Raw genomic sequence first — 21746 nt, forward strand, 5'->3', positions numbered from 1 at the left:
AGAGTCATTTCTAACCTAGGTCACATGGCAGTTCTCCATTTAACAGATCCCACAGGTGTGCAGGTAAGTGTTCAGCAAACTGAACTCAAAGAGCCCTCATTTGTAACACCTGCCACCTTCTGTGGTATTAAGCACTCCTCCAGGACTGATTTCAAACTACCAACATGGTATCACTGAACGTGGAAATGGAGGAGATACACATAATCACGTAACAGAACTGAGGTTTGCACAGAGAGTTGTGACAATGAGGCTTTTTTTTTTTTTTTCCTAGGAAGCAACTGTATTTGTGCTGCCACAGGCTCAGTGGGTTCATACCTGAAAAACTGAGCCCTGAGCACAGTGGGGTGTAGCCTTTAATAAAATTTCTACTTGTCTCCCATACCTGGTAACATACAGACATATGGTCTGATTGTGTTGTCTTATGTTACAGAGTCGTGAGAAATGGTACATACACGCTCATAGCTAGGTTGCCTTACCTGGTCTTAAAGGATTTTCACCACATTCCTTAGGGAAGGGCCTCTACCACAATCCTATCTCATCAGACTACATGAGCCAACTCCAGCAAACTTGGAAGGCTTGAAGTATCTGCCATAGTGGAAAGAGCATCCGCCTTTGGTTAAACCTTCTTAAATTTAAAGGTCATCTTCACTACTTAACTAGTTGGTTGACCTTCAAAAAGCCACTTAGCTTTGATGAGTTTGTTTTCTCATTTGCAAATTTGAAATAATACTACAGGCCTCACAGAGAGAAGGATTTGGGAAGATTAACAATAGGTACAAGTAAATACACCACACACTGCTTGGGGCATACATTCCCTGGTTTCCCTCCACTGTTCTGATAGAGTGGGTTGGTTTGTTTGTTTTTTACTCCCTCTTTTATCTTGTAAATGGCTCTCTCCCCTTAAGCCAGGACTAGGATGTGGGCCCAGTGGGTCCTCCTTCTGGGTCTGTTTTGAGGTAAGGGTCACCCGAATTGTTTGGGCCCCAGGAAAGTTTAAGTTCTCAAAGAGTTGGCTGGAGACTTTGGAACAGGACAAACTTAAAAGCTTGGATGAATTGTCCTAAAGATAAGTCTGTCAAGGAAAAAGTGTTCACTAGATTCCACTTTAAGGGAAGAGTTCTGGTCTTATTTTTCTATCTATAATGCCCAGCATAATTGTGTGGGATACAAGAAGCACTCAATATGTAACTACTGGATCAATGAACGAATGGATGGTTGTTTGAATGATGAATGTATCTGACAATAAATGATCACAATCAGAGTCAAATAGTGATTAAGAGCTCGAGTTCTCAACAGCCTGGATTTGAATCCCAGCTTTGTCCTTTACTAGCCGTGCATCCTCGGACAAGTTACTTAACCTCTCCGTACCTCAGCTGCACCATCTGCAAAATGGATAATTATCTACTTGCTAGGATTAAACTAAAGTACTTAGTAAAATAAGTCTGGAACAATGTAAGCGCTCAATGTAAGCTGTTACTGTCTTTATCAAAATCAACATTAACAACCAACACTTGGGGATATATACCATGGATTATGTTCTTTGTTCAATCTGTTGTTCAGATTGGCATTTCAAGGAAAAGATGCATGCCTCAGGATAGTTCTACTCTAAAATGTTAAAAGGCCTAATTTTAATAAACTAAATGCTTCATAGCCCAGTTTTTCCATTTATTCACTCAGGCTCATCAGATTCAAGGAGCTAAGAGTGCAGCGCAGTCCAACCAACTCTGAATTATAGTATCAAAAGAATATTTTAAGTCCCTATGGCCCACTCTTGACAGAGAGGTGCTCTGCTTCACAGACATGTCCACCCTTCCCCCATCTGTGTAACTGTGCTCAGTTCTTAGGTTTCAGAGCTTTATGAGACATAAGCAAGATAATGGTTATGAAATAGTAAAATTTTGATGCAGACATTATAATTCGGTCATTTTTTATCCTTTTCAGAGGTGGTGGTCCGGGGTAGCATTCACTTTTTACCTTTTATTGCTGGTTATTAGGTGATGTAAAAAATGTATGCCCTCAAATCATTGCCAGCATTTACCCTACTTTTGAACATAATCTCATTGCCAACATGTCATCCAAATATTTTACTTTACTAACATTTACTAACTTTATTATGGACATTTTGCTGTTAGGTCCTACAATTAAACTTTGGTTTTACAATTAAGCAACAAGATTTAGATTCTGGCTTAAATGTTGGCTTCACTGCTTTTGAATTGAGCTGTAACTTAGGTAACATCTGTTGTCATACGAGGTTTTACCAGTATATCAGTAACCAATGTTGGGATTGGACTGGCCCTTGTGGTTAGGATTACAAGACATCCTCAGGTAAGAACCATTGGGAAACTTTGAAAAAAAAAATGTTTTACTTACAAGGCCTGAAAATTACACAGCACAGCAAGATCACGAGTGGAACAAAAGTTGCTAGGGGCACCTGGGTGGCTCAGTCGGTTGAGTGTCCAACTTCAGCTCAGGTCATGATGTCACAGTCTGTGAGTTCAAGCCCCACATCAGGCTCTGTGCTGACAGCTGGGAGCCTGCAGCCTGCTTCGGATTCTGTGTCCCTCCCTCTCTCTGCCCCTCCCCGGCTCATGCTCTCTGTTTCAAAAATAAAGAAGAACACTTAAAAAAAAAAAAAAAAAGTTCCTATAGACCTAGGGTTCTGCCTATACTGGGATTGAGGATGAAGGCTTTGGATCTTGCAGTCTTGCTCTTCATTGTAAGTTTCAACAGAAGAACAATCAAGTGTGAGAATAAAAAAAAAAAAAAAAAAAAAACACTGGTGAAACCAGCCAAGATCTCTAAAACAAAGGAGCCTCAGTTGGGGGAGGTGCTCTGCCTCTTTATGCACATGGTGGTCAATATACTTAAAAAAAGCCCCCTTCATTCATTAGGAAGATGTGGTAACTCTCACACACTCTCACACACACAGAAGCATGAAGCAAAATGTTTATAGCAGTGTTTTCACCAACAGCCATATTATGGAAAGATCCTAAATGTCCATTAACTGATCAATTGATAAAGAAGATGAGGTTTATATATACACAATGTAATACTACTTTGCAATGAGAAAAAATCAAATACTGTCATTTGCAGCAAGGTGTATGCAACTGGAGGGTATTACACTAAGTGAAATAACTGCAAGAAAGATGTAGGTTTTCAGTCATATGTGGAACTTTAGAAACTTAACACAAGACCATGAGGGAAGGATAGGGGAAAATAGCCACAAACCGAAGGGGGGAGGTAATTTTAAGAGACTCTTAAATACAGAGAACAAACTGAAGATTGACAGGAGTGAGGAGGGCACTTGTTGGGATGAGCACTGGGTGTTGTATGTAAGTAGTAAATCATGGCAATCTACCCCCACAACCAAGAGCACACTGTATATACTGGATGTTAGCCAACTTGACAATAAATTATATTTAAAAAATAAAATACAAGGGCACAAGGAAACTTTGAGGTGATGGACAGGTTTATTACCTCGATTGTAATGATGGTTTCATGGGCATATGTAAGTGTCCAAACTCCAGTTGTATATTTCTTTATTATGCCTCAATAAGCTTCTCTTAAAAGGAGACCAAAAAGCTTTAAGTGGTAGAATATCCAATTATTGGAATGTGTGACCATTTATTGGATCCTGGTTTGACTAAAGAGGTTTTGGAGGCAACTGGGGAACTTTGAATATGAATAGGATATTAGATGAACTTAAGACATTACTATAAATCTTAGAAATGCTAAGGACATTGTCCTTATGTGAGAAATGCCAATTTTTTTTAAAAAAGAGACATACATATATATTTGGAGGTAAAAGTGTCATTCATCTGACATTTACCTTAAAATACTTCAGCCAACACAGAACAAAATAGATGGATAAATATATTAAAATGTTATTCATTGTTCAAACCAGATAATAAGTATTCAAGGATTCATTATATTATTCCATTCTACCCACTTATAGAAATATTTTAAAATGTTCAAAATAAAAAGTAAAAAAGAATTTGAGTGCCCAGAATTCCTGTGGTACAGGGAAATGGAGGAGGTCACATCCATCATGGCTGCTTCTCTCTAGGTCAGCTGAAATCCCTAATAAGGGTATAAATCTGGTCACATTTCCAGTGAAATTGCTGTGATTATAGTTACCTATAATCATTAGTGTGACTAGAATGTTCAGGCTTTAAGAATCTCTGACAAAACTAAAGGTCACAAATCTTTTTTTTTTTTTTTTTTTTAAGAATATATATGTGAAAGCAAGCCCAAGTACAATGTATGGTATTACATACAAAGTGCTTTGCCCTAGCCCCTCCCTCTAAAGAGGTAATCATTTCTGTTTAGATCATCAGGTAGTTAAAACATGAATTCAATTTTATACTTCTGCTTATTGATCACACAGACATTAGAATCTACTGAGTAGCCATTGGCAAAGAAGAGAAATCTAGATCACTTCCAGCTTCTCTCCACTACTGTGAAATGTGTTGTTTTATGATTGCTTTTAGGGCTTCCGTTCATCTTTTACGTTACATTAGTTTATACAGTTAACTCCTAAATAATGCAGTGGTTAGCAACACTGACCCCCATGAATGGTAGAAAGTCCATGTTCAGGGGTACCTGGGTGGCTCGGTCGGTTAAGTGTCCGATTTCAGCTCAGGTCATGATCTCCAGGTCCGTGAGTTCGAGCCCCGCATCAGGCTCTGAGCTGTCAGCACAGCTGTGCCGACAGCTCAGAGCCTGGAGCCTGCTTCAGATTCTGTGTCTCCCTCTTTCTCTGCCCCTCCCCTGTTCACGCTCTCTGTCTCGAAAATAAATAAATGTTGAAAAAAATTTAAAAATAAAAGAAAATTCATGTTCAACTTTTGATTCTTCCCCCAAATTTTAATGGTCTCTTATTGACTTATCAACAGTTAACACATTTGATATGTTGTATTACATATTGTATTCTTAAACTAGAAAAAAGGTTAATAAAATCCTAAGAGGAAGTACATTTCTAATACTTTAGAGGGAAAAAAAAAAAAAAAAAAAAAAATCGGTCTAAGTGGACCTGTGCAGTTCAAACCCATGTTGTTCAAAGGTCAACTGGACATTTCATTTTCAATTGACTGTAGTCAGGTCTTTCCTACCAGCATGTAACATAAATGGTACACCACTGCTACTTCATCCTTCCTTTGACCACCCTCGCCCCCCAAAATGACAGTGTTTTTAAAGAATAATTTAGGGGAGCACCTGGGTCGCTTAGTTGGTTAAGCATCCAACTCTTGGTTTCAGCTCAGGTCATGAGCTCGTGGTTTCAGGAGGTCAAGCACCGTGTCATGAGGTCAAGACCCTAAGCCCTTGCTTAGGACTCTGTCTTCCTTTCTCTCTGCCCCTCACCCAACTCCTACAGTCTCTGTCTCTCTCAGAATAAACTTAAAAAAAATAATTTAGGAAATAAGAATACCAATAGCAGATAAGAAATAGTAATTTCTGAAAGTCAGAAAACTTTGCATCAGGGTGGGTATGGGGAAGCTCTCAAGTTGTGACTCTGTTCTCCACATTGTTTGGGGTGGACTGTTAACCATTTTCTTGTTACTGTAGCTCTCGGTTATTAATCAGAGGTGGTAGCGACTATCAGAACTATAGGATCCATACATGCAAAGAGAGTTTACAAGTGGAAAAGAGGGAGTCTTAACCTCCGCAGGCTTGGTGGAAGGTCTGCAAAAACCACCGCTGCCAGCCTTAGGCTTTTGATGGCTGTGGAACTGGGGGGGGGGGGGGGGGGGGCGGTCTCAAGGCACAACAGGAGTATCTTGTGTCTTCTCTCAAGTAGTTTCCTGGTCTCATTCCTCTGCTGAGAATCTTTTAAGGTAAGTGGGGTTTGAAGGTGAGTCCAGAGTACCCAGCCTCTGGCCCCGGCTCTCTAAAGCCATCCCCTTCCATAGGTCCTGCTGGAAGCTGCATATTTCTCAGCATACAGAAGCTACACCCCAACAAAGATGGCAAACTGGGAGAACACCCAGCTGTGAGGCAGACTGTGTCATGTCTGACCCCTCAAGACTGTGCATCATTCCTGGTCAAGGAGGAGCCTGCAAGGTCAAGAGGCTGCCGAAGATGCTGAGGAGTTTAGGCCATGGGCAGCCAGAGTCCACTCTCATTTCCCTCCTCCTGGGAAACCTAAAAGTTTTGTTTTTTTTTTTAGAGTTCCATTCCTTTCTCCAAAACCTCAATGTCCCTTATCCCTGAAAAGGGAAGATTCTCTGGCTGGTGATCAGAGCTCCACAGACCCTGTCCTGATTCCCCTCCATCATTCTGCTACACCAACCACTTCCAAATCATCGTTCCCTTCCATTCTCATGCTGTTACTTCCTTAAAACCCAGTTCAAGTGCTCTCTTCTTCCTGAACTCACACGGACACACTTGTCTGTCTCACCTGTCATCGAGGGCACATCGTGTCTGCCTCACAGGCTGGGGTGCTGTCGGGGTGGTCTCTGACTTCAGCAACGATCCAAGCTCAGGTCTTTTCTTATCCATCAACAGGATTTGAGAATTTAATAGTGTCTCCTCCTTGAAACCCTCTTCCAGGGAGGTTGCTTTTCTGGGTGTTCTCCTTTTCAAGACCCTTTCAGGGAAAGGAGGTTGGAGCAGTGCAAGTAAAATGAACAGTTTTCTGTAAATAGACTCCCTAAGCGCAGTTGACCTGGAGGCCACAGAGCTGATGGATCTGACTGCTGAACTCCACATTAATAGCAGAGCAACTCGGCTAGGAAAAGACCCACCTGAGGGAGTCTGACCTGGCTCTAGTCTCATCTTTCTGCATATCTTCATGAAGGCCTATTTATCTGTGGAGCAAATGTTTTCTCTGAAACTAAGAAAAGACACTTTGCTGTTCCTGTTCTTTCGTATGGGTCAGGGAACAGGTCAGGTTTCATGCAGAAGGCTTCTTGGTCGAAAGCTACAGTGTCCACTTCAGTAGCTATCAACCACATGTGGCTACTAAGCACTTGAGAAGTGGCTGGCCCAAATGAGGTAGGCTGTAGGCATAAAAGGCACACATTTCAAAGACTTAGTATAAAAAAAATAAATCCCAGAATGTAAGCTAGCTCATTAATAACTTTATGTTATATGTTGAAATAGGTGTTGGGTTGAACGTATTAAAGTCAATTCCATCTAAGTCTTTTAAACAGTTATGACTCTCCTGTTTCTGTTTTTAATGCATCCAGGTCCAGGCACTGTTGAGATCATTTTGTACTCAGGTCACACTCAGGATTTTGAGAGGATGTACCAAAGTGTTTCTTGTTCTCTAGAAAACAGAAGAGCCCCTCGTTCCCAGGGAGGGATGAGCAAAAGAAACATAGTGACCAGGCCTTCCCAGAGCCAGGTAAGCTTGACAAGGTAGGTCCCATCTTTGGAGTTGGTTCCCCTTCCTGAGGTACCTTCCTTCATGTCCTGGCCTTTTGAAAATATCCACCCTATGTCTATGTTCTCCTGACACCCTAATGTTCTCTCAGCTCTAGCAGGACATCTAGGGGACTCCTCTGAAGTAGAAGTTGATTACTGGGAGTACATGGAGGTATGCGCTCACAGCAGTGTTAAGATCTTCTGGTTTAGCTGGTTCATGATTTTTCACAATTCTCAAGTTGGTTATCCTGACTCTGTGCTTCAAAGTACAATAAATGATTCCTTAGAGCAGGACCATAACGGAATAAGAAACTTACTTTAGTGTTCTATGCAAATCACACACTGTCTCTACATTATCTACATTGGTAGGTTTGTTACTATCCTGTTGCTGTTCTTGTCTGCAATCGGTCCCATTTCTAGGTACCCATGGGTTGGAAAAACACAGCCTGAAGGCACCCACAGAAGAAATTAAGGGGGCTGTGGGGCACCTGGGTGGCTCAGTCAGTTGAGTGTTCAACATCAGCTCAGGTCAGGATCTCACGGTCCATGAGTTCAAGCCCCACGTCGGTCGGGCTCTGTGCTGACAGCTCAGAACCTGGAGCCTGTTTCTGTGTCTCTCTCTCTCTCTGCCCCTTCCCCGCTCATGCTCTGTCTCTGTCTTTCAAAAATGAATAAACTTCAAAAAAAATTTAGAAGAGAAATTAAGGGAGCTAAAGGAAGCCAGGGGAGTAAAAACAAGTGACAATTACCTGACAAAAGATAGAAAAGGATGGCAAATAGAGTAAAATGTGGTGATGGGTATTTAATAGCTTTGGAGAAAGGACTAGGTATCAGTCACATACAACAAGTTTCGGTTATTGATGTTTTTCTTTTACTTCCCATAACCCCTGTGGAAGGTACTAAATACAGGGAACTCAATTTAACCTAGGAGGTGAAAGAACTGTACCCTAAAAACTACAAGATACTGATGAAGTAAATTGAAGATGACACAAATAAACAGAAGGATATATGATAATCATGGATTCCAAGAATGTTAAAACATCCATGGTACCACTAGCTAAAATAATGTACATCTTCAATGCAATCACATTCCAAGATTTTAAACTATATAGCAAATCTTGGGTAACTAAAACAGTATGGTATGGACACAAAAATAAGCACCTAGGATATAGAGCTAGAAATAAACTCAAACCTCTATGGTCAATTAGTCTATGACAAAGGAGGCAAGAATATGCAGTGGGGGAAAAGACAATCTCTTAAGTGGTGCTGGGAAAACTGGACAGTCACATGCAAAAGAATCAAAGTGGAGCCCTTTCTTACACCCTAAAATAACTTCAACAAGGATTAAAGACCTAAATGTCAGGTCTGAAGCCATAAAACTCTTACAAAAAAAAATTAAAAAAACAGTAAACTCTCTGACATCAGTCTTAGCAGATGAATTGACAAGGTAGGTTCCGTCTTTGGAGTTGTTTCCCCTTCCTGAGGGACCTTCCTTCATGTCCTGGCCTTTTGAAAAAAAATGAATTCATTTTTTGGATACATCTCAGGCAAGGACAACAGAAGCAAAAACAATTGAAACTGTATCGAACTAAAAAACTTTTGCACCGAGAAGGAAACCATCAACAAAGTGGAAAGACAACCTACTCAAAGTGAGAAGATGCTTACAATAGATATTCGATAAGGGGTTAATATCCAAAATATACAGTTGACCCTTGAACATGGATTGAAATTGCACATGTCCACTGAACATGGATTTTTAAAATACAGTATTGTAAGTCTATTTTTCTTTATGATTTTAACATTTTCTTTTCTCTGGTTTGTTATAAAAATACATTATACTCAATTTATTTAAATTGACTTATTAGTAAAGCTTACAGTTCACACTAGGCTATTGGTAAAGTTTTAGAGACAACCAGAAGTCAGAGGCAGATTTGACTATGTAGAGGGGTGGGCCCTTAACCTCCACGTTTTTCAAGGATACATTGTATAAAGAACTCCTACAACTTAATAGCAAAAAACCAAGCAAGCCGATTTAAAAAGTGGACAGAAGACCTGAATAGATATTTTTCCAAAGACATAGAGGCAGCAAATAAGAAAATGCTCATTGCTAATGATCAGTAAAATGCAAATCAAAACCACAATGAGATTATCACCTCACTCCTGTTAGAACAGCTAGTATCAAAATGACAAGAAAAAAGCTTTGGTGAAGATGTGGAGAAAAAGGAATCCTCATGAACTGTTGGCAGAAATATGAAATTGGTATAGCTACTATGGCAACAGAATGGAGATTTCTCGAAAATTAAAAACAAAGGTACCATATGATCTATAAGAACAACTACCATATGATCTATACTTCTGGGTTTTTATCCAAAGAAATTAAGTGTTCATCAATAAATGGGAAGATAAAGAAGATGTGGTGTATATAGTCAAAGGAATATTCCTCAACCGTAAAAAGCAATCTTACCATTTGCAACAGCATGGATGGATACAGAAAGCATTATGCTAAGTGAAGTAAGTCACAAGAAGACAAATACTATGTGATTCCACTTAGGTGGAATTTAACAAAATAGACTCTAAAAACAGAGAACTTGTCTTTGCTGAAGAAAAGGGAAATGAGAAGATGGGTGAAATAGGTCAAAGAGACTGACAAACTTCCGGTTATAAATAAATAAGTCACAGGATGTACAGTATAGGGAATGTAGTCCAATATTTTAAATTTGGTATGCTATATTACACACAGTAGCTAGCCTCATTGGGGTGATCAATTTGTAATAGATGTAAATATTGAATTACCAGGTTATAAGCCTGAAACTAATTTTGTATGTCAACATAATTCAATTAATAAATAAGAAAAGGTGGAAAGAAAAAGAAGCTTTAAGTTTTTCTTTATACACTTGGCAAATCTTATTCTCACCTTTACCAGCTAAGCCTCTAAGCTATTTTTTTCCTGTATGGTTTAGGGAGTTCTGCTTGACACAATTTATGTGGGTGCCACTACAGCAAATTGTGAAGAGAGACGTGGAGTCTTTGTCAGAGGGGACACGGATTCTTCAAGTCAGTCTTCTGGGGTTGGGGGTGGGAGTGGGGAAAAGCACTTTTCAAGAGTATGAGTGTTTCTCCCAGAGAGAGAAACACAAGGGAACCATGGTCTGCATGAAGACAAAAGGTACCTTGGATATTAGCTCCAAGTTAGGCCTCTCAAATGTTGTCCTGCTTTTCTTGCCTAGTGTTCTGTAGATCCTCAGAAGCATGCAGAGCCTTGAAGATGCTAGCAAGGATGGGCAGAGATGCACTTACACGTTGCTGGACGACACCCTCTTCTCAGCTTGGGAGGACGTTTCTGTCAGTCCAAGGTTGAATAGGAAAGGAAAACTGATACAGTACCTTACGTAAGGTAAGTATACACCATTTAAGAAAAATGTCAAAATGTTGGCTCATTCGTGGGTCACCTTTCATCAAAGACAGACAAGGGTGTCATCGTCTTTAAAATGTCCTTTTGGTGAATAAAAAAAATTGAAAACCGTCTCCAACAAAATTTTGAGCCAAATGCAACAAAAGGAAGTTTCAGAATAGAAGTCATAGGCTCTGAGCTGTCAGCACAGAGCCCAACTGAGGGCTCGAACCTACGAACCTCGAGATCATGACCTGAGCACGGTGGGACATGTAACCAACTGAGCCACCCAGGCACCCCTGCAGTTTTAAAACCTACAAACAGTACCTATATGTACTATAGTTACATACCTATGTGGTAAAATTCTATCATCACCAGAATGAGAAACATTACATTGTGTGGATGCTTTTAGTAGTGGGAGCAAAGAGTAGCTGGATTGCAGAGGGTATCCAAGGAACTTTATTTTATTTCTTAAACTGGGAAAGGAGTACATGGGTGTTCAATACATTATTCCCTAACCTTTACAGAATGTTTGCCGTTTACTGAAAAACTCCAAGGAAAAAAGAAAAGACAGAGTTTAAGAAAGAATGGAGGGAGGTAGGGATAAGAAGGTATGGAAGGCAAGAGAGAAGGGAAGGATTACTCATTTTGAAATCCCAAGGGTGGAAAGCATAGAATTTAAGAGGGCTATAAAAAAAAAAAAAAAACACCACAGTAATAAAGGATATATTTGGGCAAGAAAAGAGGAAAAACTCAAGGTTACACCATATGGCAAAATTCTGTGGGGCATTCAGAAGGAAAGATCCTCAGGATGGAATTCATGTTTGTGTGCAGTTATAAATTCCTCTGAGCATGCACCAGCTGTATCCCCAAATGTGAGTTATCCTTATAAGGAGATGACTTTTCATGAAATGACGCCTTTACCTAATATAGGGAGTGAGCAAACACTTCCTAGCTTTACAGAGTCTTTTGCAAGTTGGTCACAAAAATGATCCAAGTGAGTACAAACAGCAATATAGAAAATGATGTAGGGTCTTTCCTCCAAATCTAAAATATATAGCATGAACCTTATGATAGGTAGATATCATAGGGAAATTCATGTTGAATCACAAGCAATATAGCACCCCTGGGTGCTCACACTGTTCACTCAATCTTTTGTGCTCAGAAACTTCTCCTGGCTGGCATTCCAGATTTTTTCCAGCTGTCATTTCTTTGTAGCTCAGCATTCGTCAACAGTAGTTCCTAATTTTTCCCTCTACAGTAACCAGAAACCTTCCTAAATTTCCTCCAAAAACTCAAACATCAAACTGGTTGGAGATAATAGCAATTTTTAATATTTTTAATGTTTATTTTTGAGACACAGACAGAGTGTGAGCAGGGGAGGGGCAGAGATAGAGAGGAAGACACAGAATCTTAAACAGGCTCCAGGCTCTGAGCTATCAGCACAGAGCTCGACATGGGGCTCGAACCCACGAGCTGTGAGATCCTGACCTGAGCCGAAGTTGGGACGCTTAACCAACTGAGCCACCCAGGCGCCCCAACAATAGCAATTATCTTATCCTATGGGTCAAGTCTAGGATTACCTCCACTTTACAAATGAGGAACCTGAAGTTTAAAGAGAAGTGCAACATTCAAAGTCATGTGAAGGTTACACTGGTATCGAGCTTTAATGCCAGATCTATATGGATCCCTAAACCAGATCCTAATTACAACACCATACTGCCTCTCATGCCGCCAACAAAAGCCCACATTCTAATTAGATTCTCATCCTCGACCCTCAAGTGAAGGGCAGAATAGAAGTCTCTTTCCCCTTATCCCACCAGACGGTGGCCACAGAGCATCAACAGGTGGACACTGAAAACATTACACTCACTTCTGCCTGGTAATGAGCAATGTTATAACCAACAGTGTGTCAATGCTTACTTTCAAAACTGATGGTCACAGTTGACATTCTTTTCCATCACCTTTTTCCTAAAACTTGACTATTCCCTTGCCCCCCCCCCCACACACACCCCTTTGAAGCGCCTATTACCTGGAGACACCAAAGACTGTGGTTTACTCCATCATGTTTTAAGTGACTGTGAGACTCCTACGAGCTCAAGCAAAACTATGCAATGCTTTATTACACTTGGTCTTCCTATTTGCTACTCCCCACAAAAAAGTTTTCCTCATTATTTCTGATCATTTCCAAAAGGGTGCCTCCTGTATGCCTCTGAACCAGTCTGTTGGCCATTATTTTGTCTGTCTCCTCCACACCTCCTTACTTGGGTTTATGCCTGCTGACAAACAGGGAGTGCAAAGTTACTTGTGGCTTCCATGGCTTTATTTTACACTGTAGGTAACATTAGCTTCAGAAACTGTTGCCTCCTAATGCTAACAAAGGTAGTGATGCTCAGGGTCCCATGAGAGTGCTAGAGTTCAGGCAGTGGTTGGAGAATACTCTCTCAAACTCTATGCTACGCTTCTATACTGAGCATTGCTTGTACCCGAGCTCATGAAAGCTAGCGTCCACCCTAAAAGTACCTGAGGCATGTCTCAGGCAACCACAGTTCCTTACTCTATGTTCTTCAGTCATACAATCCTACAACTTCAAGGGAATGGTAAAAATTTAGGTTCGCCTTGTACAAAGCGCCAAATTTCTACTTTACATCCTTGATTTTCAATATCTAACATGTATCCGAATCACCAGGGAGGCTTGTTGAAATCACACATATTTCTTGAAGTGTATACCCATTGACAAGTGCTTTTAGTTTATCTATATAGATTTATATATTCAAATAACTAAGTTGTTCTTTTTTTAATGATTTAACTTTACTTGCCTTGGAAATCTTCATTGCCACTTCAGTTGAACAGAAATCTAAGAACTGTTGCACAATTACCCATGATCCTGTTTCATCAAGTGTTTTTAGCATTTTGCTATTTGTAACAACTTGCCCAAATCCAACTCCGAAGTAAAGAAAATATAAGAAGCACTCATCTATCTGGACTTGATACATTAAGTTGTATGGGAAACATCATGAAATAAAATATTTAACCTTTCGGATCACATTGATGTGAGATGTAGGTCATTAAAATAAGCAATTCAGAAATTATAGCCAAGTCCTAGAAATCTGGCATGTCCTGGTATACTGCCATCAGTCATAATTGTAGCCATTATCTTAAGATATTGTTTATCACAAAAATCAAACTTACTTGTCAATTACATTATGTCATTGTATATATGTAAACTCTCACCAGATCTTTAACTGTGGCTATTTTTCAAAGAGTTTGTCACTCACAGGAAGTTATGTTTCTACTCTGATGCTTTTCCAAAAGTGAAAAGTCAGTTTCTATACCTGACACGTCTGGAGCTGGTTTCTGAGCCTCAAGGGACTTTAAAAGGTCCAATCTGAGATTCCTTATTACCAACAATTTTAAACAACTAAGGTTGACTTTATGGAGCTGGTAACACTCCATGGATATTCTCAAAGCTTTGACTTAAACATACTATTTGAGATCACACATAGAATCACTATTCTTACTATAATCATGTAAATCATCAAGGCAGTTCAGTAAGACTAGACCTCTTTTACCATCAGATTCGTTTCACCATAGTTTTAATAAAAAAAGGACTACTAGAATGTTTCAATAGAAAATACAGCATATCCACAATCAGATTCTAGTAACCAGCACCACAGGTTACACAGGGACAACCTTCGTGGCTATTGCTGTATGGACCACTCAAGAAAAAAGTCAACAGAACACCTACAAAGACCGACTACAACCTAGGACAATCTGCCACACTGAAACGGCCATCTTCATTCCAACATCTGGAGGTACTTCCAATTCAAATCTAAAAGTCTTCTCAACAAACTGTGCCCCAATCTTCGAAAAGGAGTTCATAATTTGCTTTATCTATCAACACTTTTCTTTTGTCCCAGTAGAAATGCTTCATCAACTTACCTGATTGCTCACATCATACAGGAGCCTAATTCAGATCAGAGTTCACCTGCAACACTGCGTTCTGGAATAAAACATCCTCACATCCTGAGTCATCAGGAGAATACGTGTTTGCTAATGCATCACGTTGTATCTATGTAAAGAACTTAAGAACTTGAAACCCAAATTGCACATAATCCAAAACAACTGTAGATGTGTTAGAAAGGTAAAACCTTATTCTGAGAATAACCCATTTGAGTTATTGAGTTGTTTCAATCTTGATTCCTGGGGATCTCTTGCTTTGGGGAATTTTTGAATTCTGGGCTGCTGTTCTCTAAGTCCTCATGTGAGCCCATTTAGTACAGTGTATATTCTCAGGGGTTTTAAATACCTATTGGCAGGCACTCATAGACCAAATGGGATCCATGGAGATCAGGCCGCTGAATGCTATCAACAATAATTATGTAAGGGATGAGCATGACCACATGGCCCTCAGGCCCAATAGATCAACTGGTGGAAACTGTGCCTATGTGATTCTTCAGCTGGACCACATTAATGGTGGTAACTTAGAATAATGCTATACTGGATGGTCATATTCTCAGAATGGGGGATAAAGACCAAAAGGAGGGAAATGGTTAACAACAACAACAACAACAAAAAAAAAACAAAACAAAAAACCCAAAAACAAATGGAGACCAGCCTTGACAATTCCCTGAGCAGACAAAACCCAGTTTAGACATACAAGCAAAACTTAATTTAGCTTTGTTTGCAAGACTCACCTAACCGGAGTCATTTCTTGTTCATCAATCCCATGATTGCTAGGAAGTAACCACTGATCATGTCCCCATCCTTGAAGAAAATGTTAGTCTTCTAACCCATCACAGTGCAAAATTAACAGTCACTATCTCCTTACTGTAGAAGCTGAGCCTCATTCCCTGTTTGGCTTGAATGCTCTGGGTTTGCAAACTGAATTTTTATTGGGTGTGTGCACAGACTTCTATTTACTACAGGGATTCATTGTTTTTCCATGAGCTAATTTCTGAACTTTTGACAGATTCTAATTCCATACATGTTAGACATTTTGATATTGTCCCTGAGGCTTGGTTCATCTAAAATTTTTTTTATTTTAAAATAATTTAAAAATTTACATCCTAATTAGTTAGCGTATAGTGGAACAATCATTTCAGGAGTAGATTCCTTAGTGCCCCTTACCCATTTAGCCCATCCCCCCTCCCACAACCCCTTTCATCTAGAAAAAAAAAGTGTTTTAAAGATGGAGTATTTCCTATCAATTTACCTTTAAGTTCACAGACTCACTTGTATTATCTCCATTCTGCTGGGGAGTATATTCAGTAACCATTTAAACCATTCTCTCTAAAGATTTTAAATTTTAAAATTAGTGTTTATTTCTCTGCTGAGATTTCCTGTGTTTTCATGTATTACAAGCACATTTTTAGGTCACTGAGAGTAAAGTCTGCTAATTCCACAATTAGAGTCACCTTCGGGTTGGGGTCCATTGAATGTTTTTCCTCCTGAGTTTATGAAAAAATAAACTCAAATCAGGAACTGAATCCAAGGTATTGTAAATGCTATGAAGTCTCTTAATGTGAAGACTCTATATGTCTCTGTATTTTTCTAATATTGTATAGGTGTTCTTCTTGTTTTAGCATTCAATTGACCTAGTTGGATTCCAACTGCAAACCTCCTTCTTTATCCTTTGCTAAGCAGCATTTGCCCTCACATTCATGGTCTAGGGACAGCCAGAGATCCAGTTAAAGATCGTACACAGCATTTTGGCCTCCCCTACTCTCATTTCTAAGATTCTCTTCTTTCTTTCCAGGGGCTAGCTTTTCTGGCTCAAGTCAGAACGACAGAAGATTTGCTATAGGAGCTTCAAACACCCTGTGTAGTGCAGACTAGCATTTCCCTTAGGCTCAAAGCTGTGAAAACACAAAACATACCCAGTACAATTTCCAAATGCCAACCCCTCTTCAAAATCTACCTACTTTTAGTTTTTCGCCTGCTCCTTTAGAGAGTTCCTCCCACCCCAGATCTTCCAGTAGTTATTCGTGGAAGGATTAGCCCCCTAGAAGCTGACTTGGCTATATGAAAATAGCACTACCACCAGTCTTAATGGTTAACTTGCTTCAACTTCACACACTCCTTACTTGCTGACCTAAATCCCTGGATCCACAGCAGACAGGCCACTGGCCTTGAGAAGGACCAGAAAGAACCTCCCTACCCACAGAGACCAGCAAGTCTATTTGAAGCCACCATGGCTTTCCGATTAGCCTAGCAATTTTCTGGCAAAAAGGTTTTTCTTTCTCAGGTCACAAAATAAGTTTACTCACCTCCCACTTTGTGGACCTACAGAGTTTGCCCTCCTTCCCATCAAGGACAGAGGCCTCCTGCAGGTCACGAAACAGGAACTGGACCCCTTTGCACAACCCTGACACTGAGAAAAAACATCTATTGCTGACTGAATGGTGCCAGATAAAATCAAGAAATGTTGCAGACTGCTGCACTGCCTTTCCTGATTAACTGCTTCCAAAACCCCTGGACCAGGCAGAAATTTTGGAGTTGCCTTTCTGACAAGAGTCTGCCTTTTCCCGAAGTGGCCAGCCTCCAGAATAAACCTCAAATTCCTTTCCAATCAAAACTCTTGAGTATTGGCCTTGCTTGGCCTTTTGAGCAGATGGTGGCCGAACTTGGGCTTTGTTAACAGAACCTCCTCCAGTAATTTGAAAGATACATACTCCTTTTCCTCTTTGGTAGGAACCCTAAAAATATTAGTATACACCTTTAATTTTTATTTAGCCATTAATATCTAGAGTTACTCAAACTACATCTAGAGCTTACCAAAACAAAAACATACACACACACACACACACACACACACACACGAAGAAGCTTAGCAGAATTTATTTTTATTTTCTCCTTCCTTTGCTGTCATTTTGTCTATTGAGATCACCTGAAATGCAGATTATGCACTCTTTCACATTTAGCCTTCTTTAGCTTCTTTGGACCGGTTTTTATTCTGAATTCATTCCCTACCCCTACTGGGGTATATCCTCTGATAATTCTGCCCGAGTATGAAGTTAGTAACCTTTGATTTAGTTTTTTAATCAATATATGTACATAGATTAATGGCATAATGACAAAGTTTATAATAAGAGCAATTGTCTACATCCTTACTCCTCACTCAAGTTGTTTTCTAGTTCATTTAGTTGTTTTTGTTATTTTCATTTTAGACGTTATTCACTGGCTTATTTGGGAATATTAGCATTTCCTTTTTACCCTACTTACCACCCCTGTGTACACATAACATCTTTTCCCTTCTCTTCCTTGCAAGGGATCACAAATTTCACTTATTATTATCTGTAAAAATATTTTTGAGGGAAAGAGCAAGAGAGTGAGTGCACAAGCACACATACGGAGAAGGGGGAGGGGGGAGGGGGAGGGGGAGGGGGAGGGGGAGGGGGAGGGGGAGGGGGGAGGGGGAGGGGGAGGGGGAGGGGGAGGGGGAGGGGGAGGGAGAGGGAGAGGGGGAGGGGGAGGGAGAGGGAGAGGGAGAGGGAGAGGGAGAGGGAGAGGGAGAGGGAGAGGGAGAGGGAGAGGGAGAGGGAGAGGGAGAGGGAGAGGGAGAGGGAGAGGGAGAGGGAGAGGGAGAGGGAGAGGGAGAGGGAGAGGGAGAGGGAGAGGGATATTCTGAAACAGGCTCCAGGCTCTGAGCTATCAGCACAGAGTCCAACAGAGGGCTTGAACCCACAAACCGTGAGGTCATGACCTGAGCCGGAGTCAGACGCTTAACCGCTGAGCTACCCAGTGCCCCAAAAGATCACAATTCTAATCACTCAGGATTTTATATCACTAGGTGTATTTGTCTCTTATTACTGTCAGAACAGAACACCACCAACTAGTAGCTTAAATTGACACACAACTATTACCTTACATTTTGCAGGTCAGAAGTAAAAACGGCGTCTCACCGGGGTGGAGTCAAGGTGCTGACAGTGCTGATTCCTTCTGGAAGCTCTGAGGGAGAATCTGTTACCCTGTGTTTGCCAGTTTCCAGAGACTAGCTACATTCCTCGGCGGGTTCCCTTTCTCCACCTTCTGCCCAACCTAACATCTACCACGTCTCTGACTCTCTGATCCTTTGCCTTACCGTCACATCTCCTTCGCTCACACAAAGCCTCCCTCGCGCCTCTCTCTTATAAGGAAGCTTGTGATTACATTGGGCTCACCTGGATAATGTCCCAGCTTAAGATGCCTAACTTAATCACATCTCCAGGTCTATGTAAATCAGTGCATTCACAGGCTCCAGGAATTAAGATGTGGCCATCCCGGGGGTCTGACAGACATCACTTTGCCTACCACACTAGGATCATATCAGTATTTCTCATAGATGAATCACATGGTATCCTATGATCACTTTTCATTCCTTACACAGTTTTTCTTGGTGTTGATACTTATCTTTTGTTGTTTGCTTAATTTTCTGTGAATGTACGGAAATTCTTTTCCCTATTCTATGTTAGAATAATAAAACTCTTCTTAATATATCAAATACACTGCATAAATGATTGGTTCCTGTGACGGTTAATTTTGTGTCAATTTGGTTAAACCACAGTGCACAGATATTTGGTCAAGTATTATTCTAGATGTTTCTGTGAAGTGTTTGTTTTTTTTTTTTTAATGTGAGACTAAAATTTAAATCAGCAGACTTTGATTAATGCAGATTGCTCCATAATGTGTTTGGGTCTCATTCAATTAGTTCAAAGTCTTAATAGAAAAAGGCTGGGGCTCCTGGAAGGCTCAGTTATTGAGTATCAGACTCCTGATTTTGGCTTAGGTCATGGTCCCAGGGTTGTAAGATCCAATCCCACATCAGGCTCTGAGCTGAGTGTGGAGCCTCTTTGAGATTCTCTCTCTCTGAAGTAAAAAAAAAAAAAAAAAAAAAAAATATATATATATATATATATATATACACACACACACACACACATATACCATCTCTGATGGTCCTGTCACATGTTTATATATATATATATATATATATATATATATATATATATATATATATTGAAAATGAATGACATTCCCTGAAGAAGAGGGAATTCTCCCAGCTGACTGTCTTGGAATCCTAATTGCATTTCTTTCCTAGGTCTCCAGCCTCACAGTCCACCCTGCAGATTTTGGATGTTCCAAGCCTCTATAATCTCATGAGCCAGTTTTTTAAAATAAACCTCTCTTTCTCTCTCTCTCTCTTTCTCTCCTTCAGGATATATATGCATTCTGGTGGTTCCGTTTCTCTGGAAAACCCTGACTAACACAGACTTTGGTACCAAGAGTGGTTCTAGAAAAACAGAATCTTAAGGATAAGTTTCCTGAATTGGTTCTGGCGTCTCTGGAATGGGTCCTCTGATCTGAAAGATTTAAAGATGCTAATGACTTTATTTCCAGCAATAAAAAATGGCATCCTTATAAGGCCAGAAGACCAGGATCCAGGCAGGTATAGAGGAAAAGCCATTTGAAGAGTCAGGGAGAAGACAGTTATCTACAAGCCAAGTAAAGCTGCCTCTGAAGAAACCAACCCTGCCAACATTTCAATCTGGGACTTCTAGTCTCCAGAATTGTGAAAAAATAAATCTTTGTTGTATAAGCCAGCCATCAACTAGCTCTTTACACTAATTCTCTAATTTCTGACTTTCTCTTTTTTTTAGCCTGTTCTTATTTAATTGATGTAATGTTTTGTCTTCCTTCTGAGGATATTACCTTCACTTAAAGAATGCTTCTGTTTGTTCTTTTAACTGTTTTCTTCAGTGTCCTCTCTGTTGAGTGCAGTAGCTTTTTTTTTTTTTTTTTTTGGTAATTAATTTCCACAATGTTAGGCACTTGTTGATGCCTACTCATGCTCTGCAAGAGTTTCCCTACCCTATCAGTGGATTTTTTTTTCTTACGGGGGGAAGGGGGGACACTCTTGCCTCAAGTGACTGAGGGTACTTTAAAAATAAGATATACTTTAAGCAGGTGATAATAGCTGTTTTGAGGGGCATCGTTTTCCTGCTTCTGGATGTTGCAAGTCCCCCAGTATATTACCCTTCCTCTTTTGCGCAGGCACCCGTATTCAGTCTTAACCCAGAAGGGAACACCCTGTTGGCCGCTGCTTGGTACAAGCAGACACGGAATGTCGGAATGACGTTGTCCAATGGGGTCAGCTCCCCTGGACGTCCACGATGCATTTCTTTAACCACTCAGCAGGTGTTTTCCTTCCCGATGCCCTGCCTCTACATCTCCCACCTGAAGCACTTCCAGAAGCACTGCCACCTTCTCTGATGGTCCTGTCACATGTTTTGAACAATAGTTTCCTCTGTTAACTGGTGTGTATTTTCGGACTTCTGTGGATTCACCATCTCTGGTATGTATTTTTGTTTTACCTACTTTAATAAATTTATTTTTTTAAACAACATCTTTGATGCCATATCTAAGAGTTTAGGTCAGGAAGTAAAGACAGGAGTTTGTGGTCAATTGTTAATTTGTATTTTTTGTGTGTGTACGCCATGCAATACTTTAAATAGCACTAGAGTTAGTATTTTAGGTCTTGACAGAAATTATCTTAAAAATGGAAACCCTCTGGGCCTGTGTTCATGGTAGAGTTTGGGCTACCTATAATAATTCTCCAATGAATATTAGACTTTCCAAGTTTTCTTTACCTTGGTCAATTGTGATCATCTGTATTTTGTTTGAAAACCCATCCTTTTATATGGCTCTTTTAATCTGATACAAATTTGGCATAGTAAATTCTTATGACTTTAAAAGTCTCCTGTGTATCTCTAGGTATGTCTTCCAAATACTGTTCACCAGTGTAATGTGCAGTTTTTAGGGAAGAGATAATTCATCTTGTTTCCTCCACAACGTATGAGCACAGCGCTTTATCTCTTTCAACGTGCTCACCGTAATGGCACTGGTTATGGTTCAGGGAACTATGACTTTTGCCACCACCAAGTATATGGCTAATAATTTACTTTTGTATATACTAATCATCTTTAAAGCTATGGCTAGCAATAGGAGGCAG

General features: G+C 40.1%; 1 pseudogene; it reads left to right on the forward strand.

Annotated features, from left to right (window-relative positions):
* Positions 1 to 21007, forward strand: part of LOC131488547 (NXPE family member 2-like) — a 62007-nt pseudogene extending 41000 nt beyond the window's left edge.
* The last annotated feature ends 739 nt before the right edge of the window (positions 21008 to 21746 follow it).

Source organism: Neofelis nebulosa, chromosome 10, assembly GCF_028018385.1.
Source record: "Neofelis nebulosa isolate mNeoNeb1 chromosome 10, mNeoNeb1.pri, whole genome shotgun sequence".
NCBI lineage: Eukaryota > Metazoa > Chordata > Mammalia > Carnivora > Felidae > Neofelis > Neofelis nebulosa.